The sequence below is a fragment of the Colossoma macropomum genome, unplaced genomic scaffold, assembly GCF_904425465.1.
Source record: "Colossoma macropomum unplaced genomic scaffold, Colossoma_macropomum, whole genome shotgun sequence".
NCBI lineage: Eukaryota > Metazoa > Chordata > Actinopteri > Characiformes > Serrasalmidae > Colossoma > Colossoma macropomum.
The window spans coordinates 29,509,564-29,528,404 of NW_023494805.1; the positions used below are offsets into that span (position 1 = coordinate 29,509,564).

The window sequence follows — 18,841 nt, forward strand, 5'->3', positions numbered from 1 at the left end:
GGAAGTTCCGACGTGAAACCAGAGAACGATCAGGATCCAGAGAGCAGAGAAGCCAAAAATGGAAAAAAGCAACAGCGGCAGCAACAAAACACAGCAAAAACAAAAGCCGGAGAGAAGAGGTAGCAACAGACGCGCACTACGTACTCTCAACCGGAAACACAACATCTGGATGAAAAGTAATGTCCAGCATAATACTCTGTGGCAGTACTACACTGAGAATGAAGTGCTCTGTCATTTTTGAAGCAGATCACAGCTCTCAGAGTGCGCATAGCTTTGTGTTCAGAAGACCTGTCACTCCATATTAGTAGACCACTAGAGAGAGCAGGTGAATGCCCTCTTCTAAAACCCACCCCTGTAAAAATGTGGCCAAAGTAAGAAGCAAAAGAATGATTTTGGAAGCTAAAGACCGGTTCCAGAAGCAAAAAATGTATCAACAAAATATAGGTCATTTTTATACCTCACCAGATGTCAAACCAAGACATTCAAAAGGATGAACGATTGAAATGGCAGAGACAGTACATGAAACAAACGAACAAACAAACAGGACACCTGCACAGCATATTCCTACTTGAAAAACAAGTGTAAAGTGCCCCATTTGGAAACTCTTAACATTTAATGCACTTAACTTGGACATTAAGTTACTGATACTTAACATTAAAATACGTACCTGTCTTCATCTTTGGCAGAGTTACTTTCATTTGTAAGTAGAGAAACAGGTCAAACCAGTCAGTCATTAATTCACTCTGTGTCCTTACCTGCACTCCAACCCAGCCCACACATACACATGAACAAAAAAGTTGCCAAGATGTATAAAGCACTTTGAGCTGCCGCTGGTGTGAAATGTGCACTGTTGTTGTTGTTGGATTTACCTATCTTGTGTCAATGTGTTGTGGAGCCAAACATGGTCTCATGGCATGCGCCCGTCCCTCAGACCCCAATGATGACCGCGAGAGCCGGCAGGAAGGCAGGGGCTGAGCTCCGAGGAAGGACGAAGCCCGGTGAGGACGGTGGGTAGAAGAGAACCGCGAGTGAGTGGGGGACGGGCACATGTCATAACTGTACATTAGCTGTAGAAAATATCACTCAGCAAGTAAAAAAGTTGACAATGAGTTATCAGCAGCTGTATGTGGCCTCACAGTTGTGATGGATACAGCCGGAGTAAAGGTGATGTGGAAAGAAAGAAAAGGTGATGTGGAAAGAATGTTCCAGAAAAGACAAACCGTCTTGATTTACTTTGCAATATAATATTAGGGTGCAATATAAAGAAGCCTTCCCAACCTTCCCACCCACGAAATTGCCAGACCAATTACACCAAAACATGACATACTAGTTTCAGAAAAGCTTTATTTTTGTCTAAAGAAGCTAAGGGCTTCAGGAGTTGTCTCAGTCCAAAACAAACTAAACATTTCCTTTTCAATTAACTAATTTCCCTACCCAAAAAAACAAAAGTAAACACAGGTACAAAACATTTAACCTAAATGTCTAACAATAAATAAAGACAAATTCCAAAGAAAAATAGGCTATACCCCCTACAGCCGCTCAGCAATAATGCTAGCATCATACTGCCCAAAACCTATTTGCTGTAAAAATCAGAAAGATACTTTTAAATTTTCTTTGATTCATTTAATGGAAAACTTCCTTCTACATTTTAGGATAACAAGAAGTTCCTGCATAAATGGCTCGAGGTCAGCTGCATCAGGTGACGTTGGGGTCTCAGGGTCTGTTCTAGGCAACAAGACGGCTGGTAGTGATGGTACGAATTACTTACCTTAAAGATTACATTTTAATATGTTACATGTTGTGTTACTTGTTTTGTGATGATCCCAACCATGATAGTGTTTCTGAGTTTCAATTAACTAGTCCACTGTTTGTTAAATGTTAAAAATAAATGCAGTTGATGTACCAGAGTGCATGCAGCTAGAGGTAACTGAACATCAGAATAACTATCAACTAAAGGCCAGGCACAGCAACAGGGATCTACCAGAATCCTACAAACAATTAACTGCTTTTTATTTTTTATTTATTTATTTTTTATCCTATTTATTAAGCCCACATTAGTTGGCTGGGTGTTACAGCATTGTAGTCTTTGGCCCTTGAGAAGATTAGTTTTATTAATCTGGCCCTCAGTGGGTAAAAGGTTCCCCACCCCTGGGCTAGACCACTACCACTGTCTACCACTGTCACTTGTTGAACATGGAGGATACTGTATTTTGAAAGAGCAGGTTGCCTAGATTAGTCCATTGGAGAAGTGTGCAGCACATTTGGGCCGAATCCCATTTCACCCCTTGCCCCTACCACTTAGCCCTTAGCCCTCTGTATTGCGCGTTCACGTCTAGGGTTAGGGTGTCCTGATTTTTGTTGAGATGGAGGGGTAGGGCAAAGTGTTAGGGCTACATAGCCTCCCAAACTGAGATTGTTCAGATGCACACTCCAAACAGAGTGTTATGAGAAAATAGAAAAACCAACAAGATGGCTGTGTGAGTGACCAAAGAATCCCACAAATGTGAGAATTTTCTCCATTAAAAAATTACAATAACTATCGTATTATCTTAGTTTAATGTCGTTTCAATGTATTATGGTCATTTCTTCATAACAAGCATAAAAAATCGCTAATGGCATGTTAATGTTTCAGTAGCTAGCTAGCTAACTTTCCCATTCCACCTTAAATAGTCCAGCAGTTCTGACGCCTGACGCGCCAGAATGTAACTGCTGCACCATTTAAGGTGAAATGGGAAGATTCAAACAAGAAGCTGGTGAATATCTGACTTCAGCTTCGTATCACCAAAGAATTAGCGGTGGGCGATAATAAATAATTGTCTTATTGCCGCTCTTTGAAGGCATATGATGCCCTAAATGTAAATAAAGCCCAGAAGCGAAGTCGCTGAACTTTTCCCTTCTCTGCTATCACTGAAGACGGGCTGGGTCGCCTACAGAGCAGCGCTAGTAGCCTGTTAATGAAGCAAGGTTTTTTTTTTTTTTTAATTGAGGGTTGTCCCATTTCGTAGGGCAAGATTTCAACCACTACCCCTTGTAACTCAGTTAGGGTGACACTCGAAAACAAAGGGTAGGGGTAAAAAGAAGAAATGGGATTGGGCCTTGATGTTAAAAAAGTGTTCTACCACAAGTTTCTTGTAATTATACATTTCCACCACAGAGGGCTCTAAAACACCAAACTTGCCTAGTGCAGCTTTAAGAATGTTTGTTAATTAATGAGTGTTTCCAAAAAGCCATTATTACCTGAGGTTTCCTGTAAATTAATGACTAACCAAATGTACTTGTTCTTCACAAACTGCTTATGGACATACATATAATATAGTAAAAAGTATATAATGGCAGAATTGACATAAAAACAGGAGGGTGAAACATTACATAAATCAACCTTGTAGAATTGAGTCTGATCTCATCCCTCTACATCAGCTTTTTAAGTTATATGCCCTGATGGGTCACATGCCAAAGGGAAATAGCAATCAAATATGGTAAGCACTGTTTGTGAAAAGTTTCACACTGGAGGTCTGCACGAGGCAGGTTAACCTGCAGGTCTCGTGTGATCCATAAATAATTCTGAGGCACATATTTCATAGCAGATGAACAGCCAACAGGCTTGTGTGGGAGGGTTTTATGGCTTACTGGGTGGGGCAGGCAAGTACAGTTGTAGATGTTTGTGAAAGTGGAGGTCACATGCTGCATACACATAATGAAGCTATGACCTCCACTAAATAAGGTTTGCACAAAATCTGACTGCATATTTTTCATTAAATTGTTTTGTCTTTTCAGCCCATGCCACAGCTATCTATCTTGGCTTTAATTTAATTTTTGTTGTGTATGTTAATGCTATATATCTAATTGATTCTATATATTTACTGAAATTAAAATCATTGATCAAATGATGATATTCAATATGTGTTCAGTAGTTTGTGAAATGTGGTTCATTACAATGTAACAATAATATGAAACTGTTCTTCATGGATGAACATCCTCTGTATGACCCTACTGATTCTCTTCAGCTGTATGACGTCTAGATCAGGTATAAATTTTGTAAAATATGACATATGTGCTTGTGCTTACAACTTGTGTAAATATGTGTGGGTATTTGTGACAAAAGCATTCAACTTTTCTTATACAGAAAGATTATTTTGGTTATATAAAGTTTATATGGATTATATTGCTATTCAAGAAATTTTGCAGTTATTTTGACAATCATGTAATTGTTTTGAAAGTTTTTTTTTTTTTTGGTTGTTTTTATGCCCTTTAGAACCCAACAGAATTCTAGAACACTTATATGAGTTAGAGACATCTTGATCACTGTTTTAAACAAAACATGCTATCATAAAAATAGGAATAAAATGACAATTGCAAGATCATTTTATTTAAATTAACTGTTAGCCTAGGATTTAAGGGAAGATGAGCACTGAAATTGTAGGAATCGTGAGGCTTGATGTTAGGGGAGTAGCTAACGTATTTGCTTTTTATTCCTACAATTAATGTGGATCTTTAGCTATCACTCTTTTATAAAAAGAAGCTAATAGCTTATAATAGGATTCAGCAACAAGTGGCTAATGCAAATAGGAAACAGTGTCTAGCTATGCTACAAACAATGGAGTAACACTTTTAGAAAAGTTGAAATAACCTGATTGCTGGGAGTTTTGTCTGGGACACACAGCAGGAAGACAGCAGTAACTTTATGCGAGGGAGAGGAACATGGATATACATACAAAGATGCTGTGATGTCTGTTGTTCTCTATCTGAAGCAATAAGTCTGTGTGTCCGCCATGTTGGAGCAGTCAAGATCCGCTTGTAAACAAATACACATGTACTGAGATATAAGGACTCCTCATGATTAAATTGGTCATAACGTCCTTAATACCCAACTGACTCTCAACAAATTTGTTTTGTTATAATCTTCAGACATAGATTAATCCAGGTTCCCAAATAGCAGAGGACTCCTATCAGGATCTGGGCCAAATGCTTTTGCTGTCTGGGTTGCGCAGACTGCTCTTGGTAGCTTTAATTTTTATTTAATGACTGTGATCGTGCTGGTTAGCTGTCCGCAGCAGTAGGAAAGTATTCAGTCTGCACCTGAAGTTCTCTGTGCTTCACCAACCACACAGTCATATCCACAGTCCCACTCAACTCTAACCGAACAGAAGAAAATGGCAGAAAAAAATTTTAAAGACCAGGATCAGAAAAGATCAGAAAAGACCAACAGAATTTGCTCTCTGCCAGTTCATAGTAAAAACATCTTGAAAACTGTAGAATCTATAGTATAGATATTAGTCAAAAATTCAATCCAGCACTGAGGGTTTCTTCTAATTTACATAGTGAGCATCAGATGTGGATATATTGCCAAATTCCACCGATGGCTGTCACAATCATGAAATTTGTCATGTAAATAATTGCAATTCACGATTTAATTATCTTGTTTATTGTATGCATCTACTTAAATAGCCAAACTGGCTTATTGGTCACTTTGCTTCCTAGCAATGTTAACTTAGTAGATAACACTGATAGTGCTGTTAAACTGATACACTACACTGTTGGGCGCATGCACACCCTCAAACAAATGTCTCAGTTACACAGAATCATGTGTAGACCAGAAAAGTGATAACATACACAGAAAATTCTCATTCTGCTAGCATACATGCAAAAAACATTAGCTATTTGGAACAAACATTATTTGTGCTGCATCAAGTTAAAAGTTACAACTTTTTCTAACCATCAGACTAACAACCTGTCAACCTAACAGGGCAAGAAGAAACACCTGTCAATCTTGTTCCAGTACTTTTGTACTTAAGGAATGTGTGTGTTCAAAGAAAAAGTGCAGTGCCATGTTTAACAAATCTAGTTGTAAATGTCAATAAATAAAAGCTGAACCTCTAGTCTATCCTCTCATATTGATCTTTTGACCTGATGTCTTCAGTGCATAACCATAACAAAAGAATTGACCTTGTCGTTCCAATACCTTCAGAGGAGACTGTAAGTTCTAATAATAATAATGATAATGATAATAACACTGCCTAACACATAGGCTATATTTAATATTTCCATTCTTAGTACATGACAGGCCTCGCTAATAAGCAAAGTCCATACTCCCACATATAAATGCACATCATTTGTTGGTTCATCGAAAATGTTCAATAAATGTTATATAAATACAATAAAATTAAATATTATCGTGCCATTATTTTAAAGTCTTGTTTTCAAGTTGCCAGTGAATGACACAGTCTACCTCGACTTATTCATTTTGATAAACATTTAGTAGCATCAGCATAGAATAAGACACAGGGGAGGCCATGATTTGGCTGCAAGAAGTGCTCTTTTGTAAAACACACCAGCAGAAAGGCATATACAGAGCACTCTAACCAAGGGGGAGGTCACCACTAGCCCTACACTTCACCCATACGGTGAATCCCCTACACATAAAACACCCCCAACTAAGTACATTCCCCTACACATAACAACACAAGCAATACATACACATGACCTAAACAAACAACAACATTAAGTCTCTTTGTCTGAGGGCACGCCTACCGTGAGGCTTTGTGCGTGGCTGTTGGCATAGTCATGCACTCTCTCAGTGCCAGTGCCCACCAGTAGCAGCTTGCTACAATTTTTTTTGCACTTTATTACACTTTCAGCTGAAAAGGTGTTGTTTAGAAAAGGTGGAGCTGGAAACAGTTTCCATTTTCATTTTGTAGCACTACTGTGTAGGTTGCTTGTATAAAACATTGCTCATTTTGCTGAGATACATTTTTAATTATTTGCAAAAAGCAAATGTGTTGGGTTGTCACGAGTTACAAGCTCCTTCCTCCTTCTGTTCACAAACAACACAAATGTCTCTTGAGAGGTTAAATAATGCTATTGTGCTGGTAAATACTCTCTTGGAATGTGTGAGATTCTTTTCATTTACATTTACATTTACAGCATTTAGCAGACGCTCTTATCCAGAGCGACGTACAAAAAGTGCTTTGTCTAACCAGAGAAAGTATCTTTGCTAGTTACCAATAGGTTAGAGAGAAAGCCAGTCCTGAGCTCAGATACTGCTAGAATCATTATTGACACCTAGAGAAAAAGGAAGAGTTAAACACAGCAGTGCAATACAATACAATACAATACATAAGTGCTGTACAATACATTACAATCAATACTTAACTCAGTGCTCATTTAAGTGCTGTATAAAGAGGTGTGTCTTCAGTCTGCGTTTGAAGACAGCAAGAGACTCTGCTGTACGGACAGCCAGTGGGAGTTCGTTCCACCACCTGGGTGCCAGCACAGAGAACAGTCTTGATGCTTGCCTTCCGCGTGCCTTGAAGGATGGCGGGTCAAGCCGAGCTGTACTCGAAGCTTGAAGGGCTCGTGGTACAGTTCGAGATTTCACCATTGCCATCAAGTAGGGAGGGGCTGGTCCAATTTTGGCTTTGTAGGCAAGCATAAGGGTTTTAAATCTGATGCGTGCAGCTACAGGAAGCCAGTGAAGGGAGCACAGCAGTGGGATGACGTGGCTGAACTTGGGGAGATTGAAGACGAGCCGTGCTGCTGCATTCTGGATGAGTTGCAGAGGCTTGACGGCCTGCATTTGAAGACCAGCCAAGAGCGGGTTGCATTAGTCAAGCCTTGAGATGATAAGAGACTGCACTAGCACCTGAGTGGCCTCTCGAGTGAGATCTGTAGATGCTGTGTCTGCTCTCAACCTAGGGATCAACCTAGCATGTGAATCTAGAGGCTGGAATCCTGAACATGAGGTTTGGTGGCTGGACAGAGAAGGGGTCACTCTGACTGCTGAAGATATAGAGACACAAAAAGACACTGAGGGCTTCAGAGTGAAATGCAGCATCACTGTTTATGATAGTGACTCCAACAGATTCTACTGCAGAGTTCAACAAAAGCATCACATGAGGGAGGCAGAGATCATCATCTCTAGTAAATATGATAGAAGTGACATTTAGATTTAGATTGTGACATTTTACTCAGTGGTAATTTGATTAGTAATTAGTAAAGTTAGTCAATTTTGTCAAAAAAAGAGCCTTAACTTTTTTTAACAAAACCACTTGTCACAATTAATGGTACTCCTGGATTTAGTACTTTGCGCATCACTTTGCCAATGTAGAATCAGTGAGTCTTCTTCTATAATATTTGATGGAATTAGAAAATATTGAGCAAGGAATCTGAGACCGCTCCTTAATACATATCCCCGGATATTTCAGGGTTCTGGATCCTATACTTGCGTCCTCTTCGGGTTCACTACAGCTTTGGTTGTTTAAAACTTCTTCATTTGTACTCTAACAGTTGATACGGACGTTTTCAGGTGTGTTGCTTTTTTTAATAGCCATTGCCTGATTTATGAAGGTCAACACACTTTTGTTTCATTTCATATGTGTATTTTCCCCATGCTGATAAATCACTACATGAATTTGGCCTCTGTGTCACCTCATATGGATGACTGCTTGAGTTCCTGGACAAAAATTTAACATACTCCAGTTCTGCTTTTATTTTATTTTACAATCCTATTTCCCAAAAAGTCGGGACGTTGTGCAGAATGTAAATAATAATAGAATGCAATGATGTGCAAGTCATGTAAACCATATTTGTAAAGGAAAATACTACAAAGACAACATATCAAATGTTGAAAATGAGAAATTTTATTGTTTTTGGAATTTATATGCCAACATTTTGAAATGCCAACAACGCGTTCCAAAAAAGTTGGAAAGGGGGCATGTTTACCATTGTGTTTCATCATCTCTTCTTTTAACAACACTCTGTAAGCATTCGGGAACTGAGAAGACTGACCGCTGTAGTTTTGAAAGAGAAATGTTTTCACATTCTCACTTGACGTAGGATTTCAGTTGCTCAACAGTTTGGGGTGTCTTTTGTCGTATTTCTCATTTAATAATGTGCCTAATGTTATCAGTGGGTGACAGGTCTGGACTGTAGGCAGGCCAGCTTAGCACCCAGACTCTTTTAATACAGAGCCATGCTGTTGTAATACATGCAGAATGTGGTTTGACATTGCCTTGCTGAAATAATCAAGGCCTTCCCTGAAAAAGACATCATCTGGATGGCAGCATGTTGCCAAAACACGTATATATCATTCAGCATTAATAGTACCTTCACAGATGTGCACGTCACCCATACCATGTACACTAATGCACTCCCATACCATCATGAATACTGGCTTTTGAACTGTGCACTGAAAACAAGCTGAATGGTCTTTAGCCCGCAGATTTCCAAAAAGAATTTCAAATGTTGATTAGTCGGATCACAGGACACATTGTCACTTCCCCTCAGTCTATTTTAAATGTGCTTGGGCCCAGAGAAGGTGGCAGCATTTCTGGTTTCTGTTTATATATGGTTTCTTCTTTGTGTTTTAGAGTTTTAACTTGCATTTGTGGATGCAGCAATGAACTGTTTTCACAGATGGTGATTTTCAGACGTGTTTGAGCCCATGCAGTGATTTCCACTACAGAATCATGTCTGTTTTTAATGCAGTGCCACCTGATGGCCCAAAGATCATGGCCAGCAAATACTGTTTTTTGGCCTTGTCCCTTGCATACAGGGATTTCTCCAGATTCTCAGAATTATTTAATGTTACTATGTACAGTAGATGATGAAAAGCAAAAGGTTTTTTGCTATTTTATATTGAGAAACATTATTCTTGAATTGTTGCACTATTTGATCGCACAGTCTTTCACAGAGTGGTGAACCCCTCCTCATCTTTACTTCTGAAAGACTCAGCCTCTCTGAGATGCTTTTTTATACCCAATCGCATTACTGACCTGTTGTCGATCAACCACCAGGTGTTCTTTGTTACATTACACAACTTTACCAGCCTTTTGTTGCCCCCGTCCCAACTTTTTTGGAACATGTTGTTGGTATCAAATTCAAAATGGGCATATATTTTGCAAAAAACAATAAAATTTCACAGTTTTAACATTTGATATGTTGTCCTTGTACTATTGTCAATTAAATATAGGGTTTAAAACTTTTACTAAGAATGCCAATAGTTATCAAGCTCACTGTATGTATTTACATTTGGTGTGAATTTCAGGTAAAGCTTTTCAGGCTTGGAGGTTTGCTGTCATGAGCATTACAATAGCCATTGCTGTTGGACTGATAGCAGCTACACTTATTTATTATAGAAAAGGTATTTCCTTTAATGACATCACAGGTGTAAGTTTGTTAGGAACTTACATGTAGGGTATAAATAACAGAATTACTTCAAATTTTTAAGCATCTTAAACTCTGTGGAAATCAAAAAACAGTAATATACATCTTAATAATTTATTGTGCTTAGTAATAAGAAAATCATTTTGTCTGTTTTCAGAGGTGCAGAAGACAAATCTAGAGGAAGGTAATCAAGACAAACCTTAAGCTTGTGAAATAACATTTACATAATGTGTATATTTTTGCAAAAATATGTACATTTTGATGGTCTGAAAGTTATAGGCTTTTTTGCACATACATCACTCACACAGATAGCAAGTAAGATAACTTAAATCATTAATCAACATTTTGGACAAGCTATAGTTTGGAAAATGATTTGGCAAGAAGAACAGTAAGTGAGGCATTACGGTTACCTAGACAAGATGTGACCATTATATTTGAATTAATTCTTCAGAATCAGATATGCAGGGATGCACAGTATTGTGCAGATGGAAAAATACAGTCTTTACTATTAAACTAATGTCAGTAGTAAAGGTAATTTAAGAAACGAAGATTACATCAACGTAACGAGCAGTTAAAAAGAGCTTCACCATAACACAGTCAAGCTTAATTTTGAAGCTGAACAGACGAGATATGACAGATCTGGAGCTAATTAATATGACCTTGGTCTTCAGAGTTAAACAAAAGAAAATTGCCATTCAACCATCGTGGAGGCTGATTTAGAGTGGGTGCTAACATAGAACAAAGACAATTGGTCCATGAAATAAGCCCTGTGATACACTCTGTGTAATGGGATAAGAGGAGGATTTATACTTCTTAATATAGAACAGCTATATGTTACAAAAATATGAAATAAAACAGCATGTGGAAAGACAGGTAAGAAGTATATCATGGGAGATGATATAAATCCAGAAGTTGCAATATGCTTATTGCCCCAGAGGATTTAGGATTTAGGCTACTTTTCCCAAGAATAGGAGTAAGAGCAGCAATCTTACGTTCAGGGGGGACAGTCCTGGAGGGGAGGCAACTATATAAAATGTGAAATTGGAACAACTGAAAGACATAAAATTCTTGAGAATAGGTGCAAGTGTCAGGTCCAACTGGCTGAATGTAGAGCTACACTTACTATTGAGCTCTGAGACTGATGCAGTGCTATTGAGTGATGCTGGTAAATGGCCGTACAGGGACCCAAAAGTGTGACACCTGCTTTTGTTATGATAACAAATAACTGTGACCTCTAAGCGTCAACTAGCTGGTTCTGCTAATATTTAGGTGTTTTTGTCAACTGTTCATGAGTAACTATTTGTGGAAAATCACCTTTCTCTGTGCAATCAATTTAGAGAGTGGTTGGAATAGTACAGTGGTTAACACCACCACCCTTTATACCGTAGACTGGAGTTTAATTCCTTAGACAGTAGCACCACACTATACAACTAAGAGGCTTTGGGTAAGACTCCTAACACTGCAGTCACATGTAAAATTATTAAATTGCAAATTGTTCTGGAAAAAATGCTGTCAATGTTATTAATATGATTGCATCATACTACTTAAACTAACTTCAGATAGAGAAATTTACACAAAAATGCTTTAAATGTGTGTCTGTTTCAGAGATTGAAAAAGAAAAACAGTTGGCAGGTGAGGAAGATTTTTTTCCCGATTTTAAGGTAATATTGACCAGTAAATGTACCAAAATGAGAATGTTAACCTCAAACCTGCAATACTGTCCTTTAAAGACGTTTTAAACACTGATTGCACATAATTTTCCTCAGAATTAAATGTGATGGCAATTCAAGTGAAACTTATCTTAATTTTGCCTTTTAACTACTTAAATTTGTGCATTATAATATTCTAATTAATTATTTCAATTTTGTCTTTCAAAATTTTCATTTCAGAGATGCAGAGAATGAGAGTGGAAGATGGTAATTAAACCTCAGCTTGTGAAAGACTTTGGAATTTAGTATACGTAATAAAACTTAGAGATGTTATTGATTGTGAGAGTTACATTTTTCAGCACAATCATAGCAATACACAAGTCATTTGGTGGAAAAAAATGTAAAAATTGATGAATTACTTGTTTACAGAGTTTCTAAAGAGAAAACAGTACACAGGTAAGGATGACCTTTAGTCATTTGTGACAATACTTTTAGCACATTAGAAAACTCACACAAAATATGTAAAAGTATGTGCAAAAAGAAACAGGTCCTGTGTAATGCCACAAACAGACACACAAACAGTGACCTTCAGTGTCCTCAGCAAAGGGCAACTCTCCTCAAATAGGTTTTGTACATTTTATACACTGTACAGTCAAAACAGTGCTTTTGTGAATCTTTCCCAAACTTCCACAACAGGATGAATTATAAACCACTCAGTAATAAATTAGTTTTGTTACAAAATGTCTTATTGTATGTTTCTCTCAGTGGATGTGACTCTGGATCCTGATACAGCTCATCCTAGACTCAAACTGTCTGATGGAAAACAGGTAACAGATGGAAACACAGAACAGAATCTTCCTGACAACTCAGAGAGATTTTATAGAGGTTCCAATGAAAGGAAGGATTCTCCTCAGGGAGATTTTACTATGAGGTGCAGGTCACAGAGAAGACAAAATGGGATTTGGGAGTGGCCAGAGAGTCCATTAACAGGAAGGGGAAGATTACACTCTGTCCTGAGAATGGGGACACAGAATACACTGAACCCACAGAATGGCTTCTGGACTGTGTGGCTGAGGAACGAGAATGAGTATAAAGCCAGTGCTGCTACCCCAGTAGCCCTCTACCTGAGAGAGAAGGTCCAGAAGGTGGGGTGTTTGTGGATTATGAGGAGGGTCTGGTCTCCTTTTATGATGTGGAGTCCAGATCTCATATCTATTCTTTCACTGGTCAGTCTTTCACTGATAATCTCTATCCATACTTCAGCCCCTGTAATAATGATGGAGGTGAAAATTCAGCTCCACTGATCATCTCACCCATCAGTCATGATGAGTGAATATCCTTTCCCTTCTCAAACCAGGGTCATCTTTGTGTGGAGTGTGCATGTTCTCCCCGTGTCTGTGTCGGTTTCCTCCCACGGTCTAAAAACATGCAGTCAGGCCTATTGGACATGCTAAATTGCCCCTAGGTGTGAATGTGTATGTCTGCCCTGCGACCTGTCCGGGGTGTATCCTTCTGCCCAATGACAGCTGGGATAGGCTCCAGCACCCCACCGCGACCCAGAAGAAGGATAGATATGTAAATTACTTGATTCGCTTTAACCAGGGAAAAAAAGGTCCTTTGGTTGTGTGGAGAAACAACACAAAAGACGGGACTTAAACTCAAAACCTAAACCTTCTCATAAAACTTATATCTTTTCTCAGATCTGTGCATACCGCAATTGTTGGCACCCTGAGATATTCTTAGTGAAATCTTAAGTGAAGTATATTTATACTTGAATACTTTGTAGTTAATAATTGATCCAAGTAGGTCAAAGCTGTCCACTACTTCTACATCTTCACCATAAGTGATAATGTTAGTGGAAAAGGGCAGCGAAAATTATGGCTCACACCCTGGTCACTTGGTCACTTTATTCCAGTGGTTTCCATCCCAGCGGAGTCCAAGAGTGAGAGCCATAAAAACTCAGACCAACCGCCACTTCCACAGCTTTTTCCCCCCAGCCATCATCCTCCTAAACACATACTTTTCCTACAGCCCTCAGCTTTAAACAGCTGCACATGCACTTTATTACACACTGTGTGTAATGCACATAACTCCTGTATATCCCATGCCATGATACTTCTGAATAAGAACCTTTTTCCACTTTTATTTATATTTGCAGCTCAATTCCTATAGATGCACATACTATATATATGTACCTAAGTACTTCAGTACTTGATTGTGTCTGTACTTATTTCCCACTGCACATCCTTTTACTTGCAGATTGTTTGTGTACTGTTTTTTATTTGTTTACACAGTATTTAGTTTTTTTATATTTATTTTATTGGATCTAGTTTCATCACACCTCCCCAAAAGAACTTCCTTGTAAACATGGTACTTAACAAATAAAGATTCTGATATTGATTTTTAATTGTCCTTGTCCTTCCTGGCAGCTGTCTGGAATTTCAGTTTAGTTCTCCTAAAAGATTTTATCCTCCTTGATTTTGGCTTCTCTTCTCTTGTTTTTGCAGTTTCCACTATCATCTCTCATCCACTTTGACTTATTTCTCCCTTTCATTCTTCCAGGTTTTTCTCTGATGCATCTTTGATGACCTCTTTTACATCCATTCACAGCTCCTTTGGCTCTCTACCAATTATGTCCAACTTCTGAAACCTGAAGACAGGTCATATGTTCTCTTCCTGTGGAAGTTGGATGGTTTCATTGTTTCTCACCTCACTTGGAGCTTGTGCATTAAAAGTAGTCAATGGTGTGTTCTGTACATGACTTTGATTTTGCAGCTTTGAATTCTCTTTTCTCACTTGTCAGCATAAGCAACTACACATCCAGAGGGCTGTATTCTAGCTGCCTCATACTCACACGCTGTATTTGAAGGAATCTTTAGCTCTTCCTCAATCATTTGATGAGTGCCTTCTGACCTGAAGGTCTAATCTCAACAATGAATCTGTTGTCATTCTGTTGGTAAAGTACAGAAGTGGTTCAGCATTGCCTTTTTATGAGCAGATGAACTGATATCTTTGCTGTTGTCATCTCTGTTATCAGCTGCTGCTGACATTGCTCTATATTGCCACTGCATAACGTAGATGGTAGGTTTTGTCAGGCACCTCTGCTAAGATTTTTTTCCATCAGAAACCCTAAAAGGAGTTAAAACTCTATGCAGTCATCCAGGTAGCCAATGGCAAATGCGCTGCTAGAGTGGAGAATTCTGTGAACTGCTGACATGTAGTGAGAACTCCAAGCAGACTTTTCTGTAGCCCACACAGAAGTGAACATTCCTGACCAACTTGGGATTAAACACTTTAGGACTACTCCAGTCACTGTAGGACTCCTTGACTACCCCAATGTCTAGCATATCCTTAATTTCTTTCTGCCCATGGTTTTTTGTATTCAGGCAAATGTTACCACGTTAAGAGGAGTCTGGTGAATAAGAAGCCGACAAAGCAGTGAGTATTTAAAGTGTGATGAGCTTTTGTTTTTTGGGATGATGGGCTTAGTTTTGGCTACCATACATAGCCAGCCATGCATCTAGCTAACACTGACAGAGTTATAAAAAAATCAACATGAACTGGTTTATAATTTGCAAGCAAAGATGCTGCAAATATATACATTAGCTGATCAGCTTACAGTGTAGGACTCATAGTGGGAAACCTTAGGGACTAGACTCTTACATACATATAGAAGAAGAAATCTCTGTGAGAGAGCAATCTGTTATGGGTCGGCAAAGAGGCGGACCCAAGTGCAGAGAGGAAAACCTGTGAGAAAGGGTCTTAAATTAATTTATTGAGGTGATGAAGCATGAATTGGGTGACTGTGCACGTTGGGGCTCAGAGCCAGGCTCAAACCACCAATATACAGATTGGTGGTCCAAGGAGTTACTGCTGCACCACTGGGAAGCACAGGCTGAGATAGAAAAGTGAAATAAAAGATAATCAGAAAACAAAAGACACTTCCTCTGTGATTATGATTATGGAGCAAACACTTTTTGTACGGCTTGGAGCCGTTTCTTGTTTAAGCCTTGTTTTTGGCATTTAAATTGTTTTGGGGGCAATTTCTCTCTTTTGTTTTCCAGCCCTGTCTTCTTTTCTCTTCATTTAATTTCATTTAAATACCCACCTGGGGGCAAGTACCATACCAGTCACCCCCCTACAAAGGTGTGACAAAGGGCTGCTCTTTGCCACAGACTTAAGTAGAGGAGTCCATAGGTGTGCCAGGGAGGGCCTAATCAGCCTGAGGGCTTCTGGGAATTGGAGTTCCCTGAACTTGTGGTGCCTCGCCACTGTCGCCCTCTGCTGGCGTCCGGTGCCACAGGCTGGGCCCTTACACAATCGGTATTTGAAAAGCATATTGCTTAGGATTTCCCTCTACTCTTCACAGCGAAACTGTTGTTTCTAAGACTGAAGTACAAAACTGTAATTTTGTCCATGTTCTTTCAGCTGGATGTTTACTTTGGTTATGTGTGCCTTTTGATTGATTTATGTGAATGTTGGCTTTGTTCATACAGGAGGAGTTTTTTATGGGATCTTTTCTGGTTACTGCATGGACTTGAACCATCACAACAGTTATTTGTTCACAAGGACATTTTCTGACTGTGTAACATTTTTTCAACAATAGCCCCTTAACCTAAACTGTCATGTTGGGGGTCTACTAATAGTAACACTGCAGGATTATTCTATCAGCTTTTGTAAAACACCAAAGAAAAAGGAAAGCCAGTGAGACTGATCCTTTGCTTTCTTCAATCAGCTCGGAAGCCGGTTTATACAGAAACTGAAAGACTGAAAATGTGTATATAGTATTTGGTTGTTTGGTGCTGGGTGTGGATGAATATAATATTTGAAACATATTGCTGGGACAGTAAAGTTTCAGTTTGTTTTACCATTTTGTTCTGGGATGTCTCATTTTCTGTTTAATGTCTATTTCAATTAAAAAACACACACAATGATTTGTAGGCAGACTTTTGCACTTAAGAAAATTTCTGTGTAACTTCGGATCATTTAGTTACATGTTTAATGTTGCACTTGTCTTGTTCATTCACATAGAGTCGTTCATGTAGGGTAGGTGTCCTCAGCCTGGCAACCTGCATGAGCTTCAAGTCTGATGAAGAGGGAGTATATCAATTTCTATTGTTCCAGTATATTAGTAGTATATTTACAAATACTGTACAATCAAGTATTTTTGCAGAGCTATTTTGTGGTTACTCGTACTACAGTGTACTCAAATACATGCTTAGTATACCAAATTAGCATACACTGTAACATACTCTGCCTTTTAATAGATGCATATTAATGCCTATTTTAATAATAGTATTAGATTAACTCAGTGGTTCCCAGCCCTGGTCCTGGAGAACCCCATGGCATGTACATTTTATTTGATTTCCTGCTACCAACACATCTGATCCATCTCATCACAATAGTAATCTCTGTATTCTCTCAGGATGCATTTGTGTTGGCTCAACAAGTGTTACTCATATTAAGTAGCTCCTACCGGAAATGTTTTAGCTTTACATAGAATGTAGTAGTGTGTGCAACACAATAAAACACTCAGGAAAATGCCTAAAAGGAAAAAATAATTATGAGTGATGCAAACATTTAGTTAAATGTAAGTCAATTCCACACAGTATTATAAGCGAACATTGTCTGTGGTGTGGTGCGCGTTGATCACGTGATCTAATGCTGCAGGAATTCAAACTATGCTTTGAGGGAGTTTCTGTTGTCTGCTCTGACATTGTGATTGTGACATTGCTGTTGTGAAGGCTATTTCGACTGTCACAGTACTTGTTGTACTGTGATTTGTATCACTAGCACTGCTTCCAAGCCCCCCAGCTCAAAGTAAGATATCTGAGTTTGTGTATGCAGTCACTGTCACTGGGGAAATTCCTTTCCCAGTTGCTATATATATATATATATATACATACATACATCATCTAAACCGCTTATCCTTCTGGGTCGCGGTGGGGTGCTGGAGCCTATCCCAGCTGTCATTGGGCGGAAGGCAGGATACACCCTGGACAGGTCGCCAGTCCATCGCAGGGCAGACAGACAGACATACACAGTCACTCACACCTAGGGGCAATTCAGCACGTCCAATCAGCCTGACTGCCTGTCTTTGGACTGTGGGAGGAAACCGGAGTACCCGGAGGAAACCCACGCAGACACGGGGAGAACATGCAAACTCCACACAGAAAGGACCCTGGTCACCCGGCCGGGAATCGAACCCAGGCCATTCTTGCTGTGAGGCGACAGTGCTACCCACTGTGCCACCGTGCCGCCCTCTATCTATCTATCTATCTATCTATCTATCTATATATCTATCTATCTATATATATATATATATATATATATATCTATCTATATATATATATATATATATATATATATATATATATATATATATATATATATAGATAGATATATATATTGCTTCTGCATTATTAAAATGTTATGAATCTGTTTATAGCTGAAACTGGTTGTGGGACTATTCTTGGTGGATATGTCTATATTCTATATGTACATACAAAGGTAAAATGTCTTCTGTTTCAAACTAAATTAAAGTAATCATGTGTGGTTATTTCTTATTTAGGAAAGGCAACCCACCCTTTACTAAGTTCTGTTAACCTCATTCCTTGGTCAGTGAGTGTTACAAGTTTGTTAGCTAGCTAGCATGAAGTCAGACATGAGTATAAAGCTTAACAATATTAACAATATTGGTTTGTTCATGGTAAAAAAAAATCTTTCTTTGAGAATAATTTATAAATGTCAGTCAACTGAATTTGAATGTTCTCTATATATCTATGCTGCTAACTTTGCCATCTAGTGAGCTGTTCAAAGCTTAGCCAGTTAGCTTTAGGTACAGTAAGAGTCTTAGTTACATTTACTCAGCTTACCTAAAAAGTGTATGGATTTGAAATTCTTTGAGTAAATTCAAATGACAGCTACTCAAGTAGCTTTTGTGTGAAGAAAACAATCCACATTTTTATTCAGCTCCACTTCATATTGAAATCTTAATTCTGGTTTTCACTCTGTTGGTGCTGGTTCAGCTT

At 38.7% G+C, this 18,841-nt stretch overlaps 1 pseudogene; it reads left to right on the forward strand.

Annotated features, from left to right (window-relative positions):
* The first annotated feature begins 901 nt into the window (after window positions 1-901).
* Window positions 902-13,143, forward strand: LOC118825396 (annotated as a pseudogene).
* The last annotated feature ends 5,698 nt before the right edge of the window (window positions 13,144-18,841 follow it).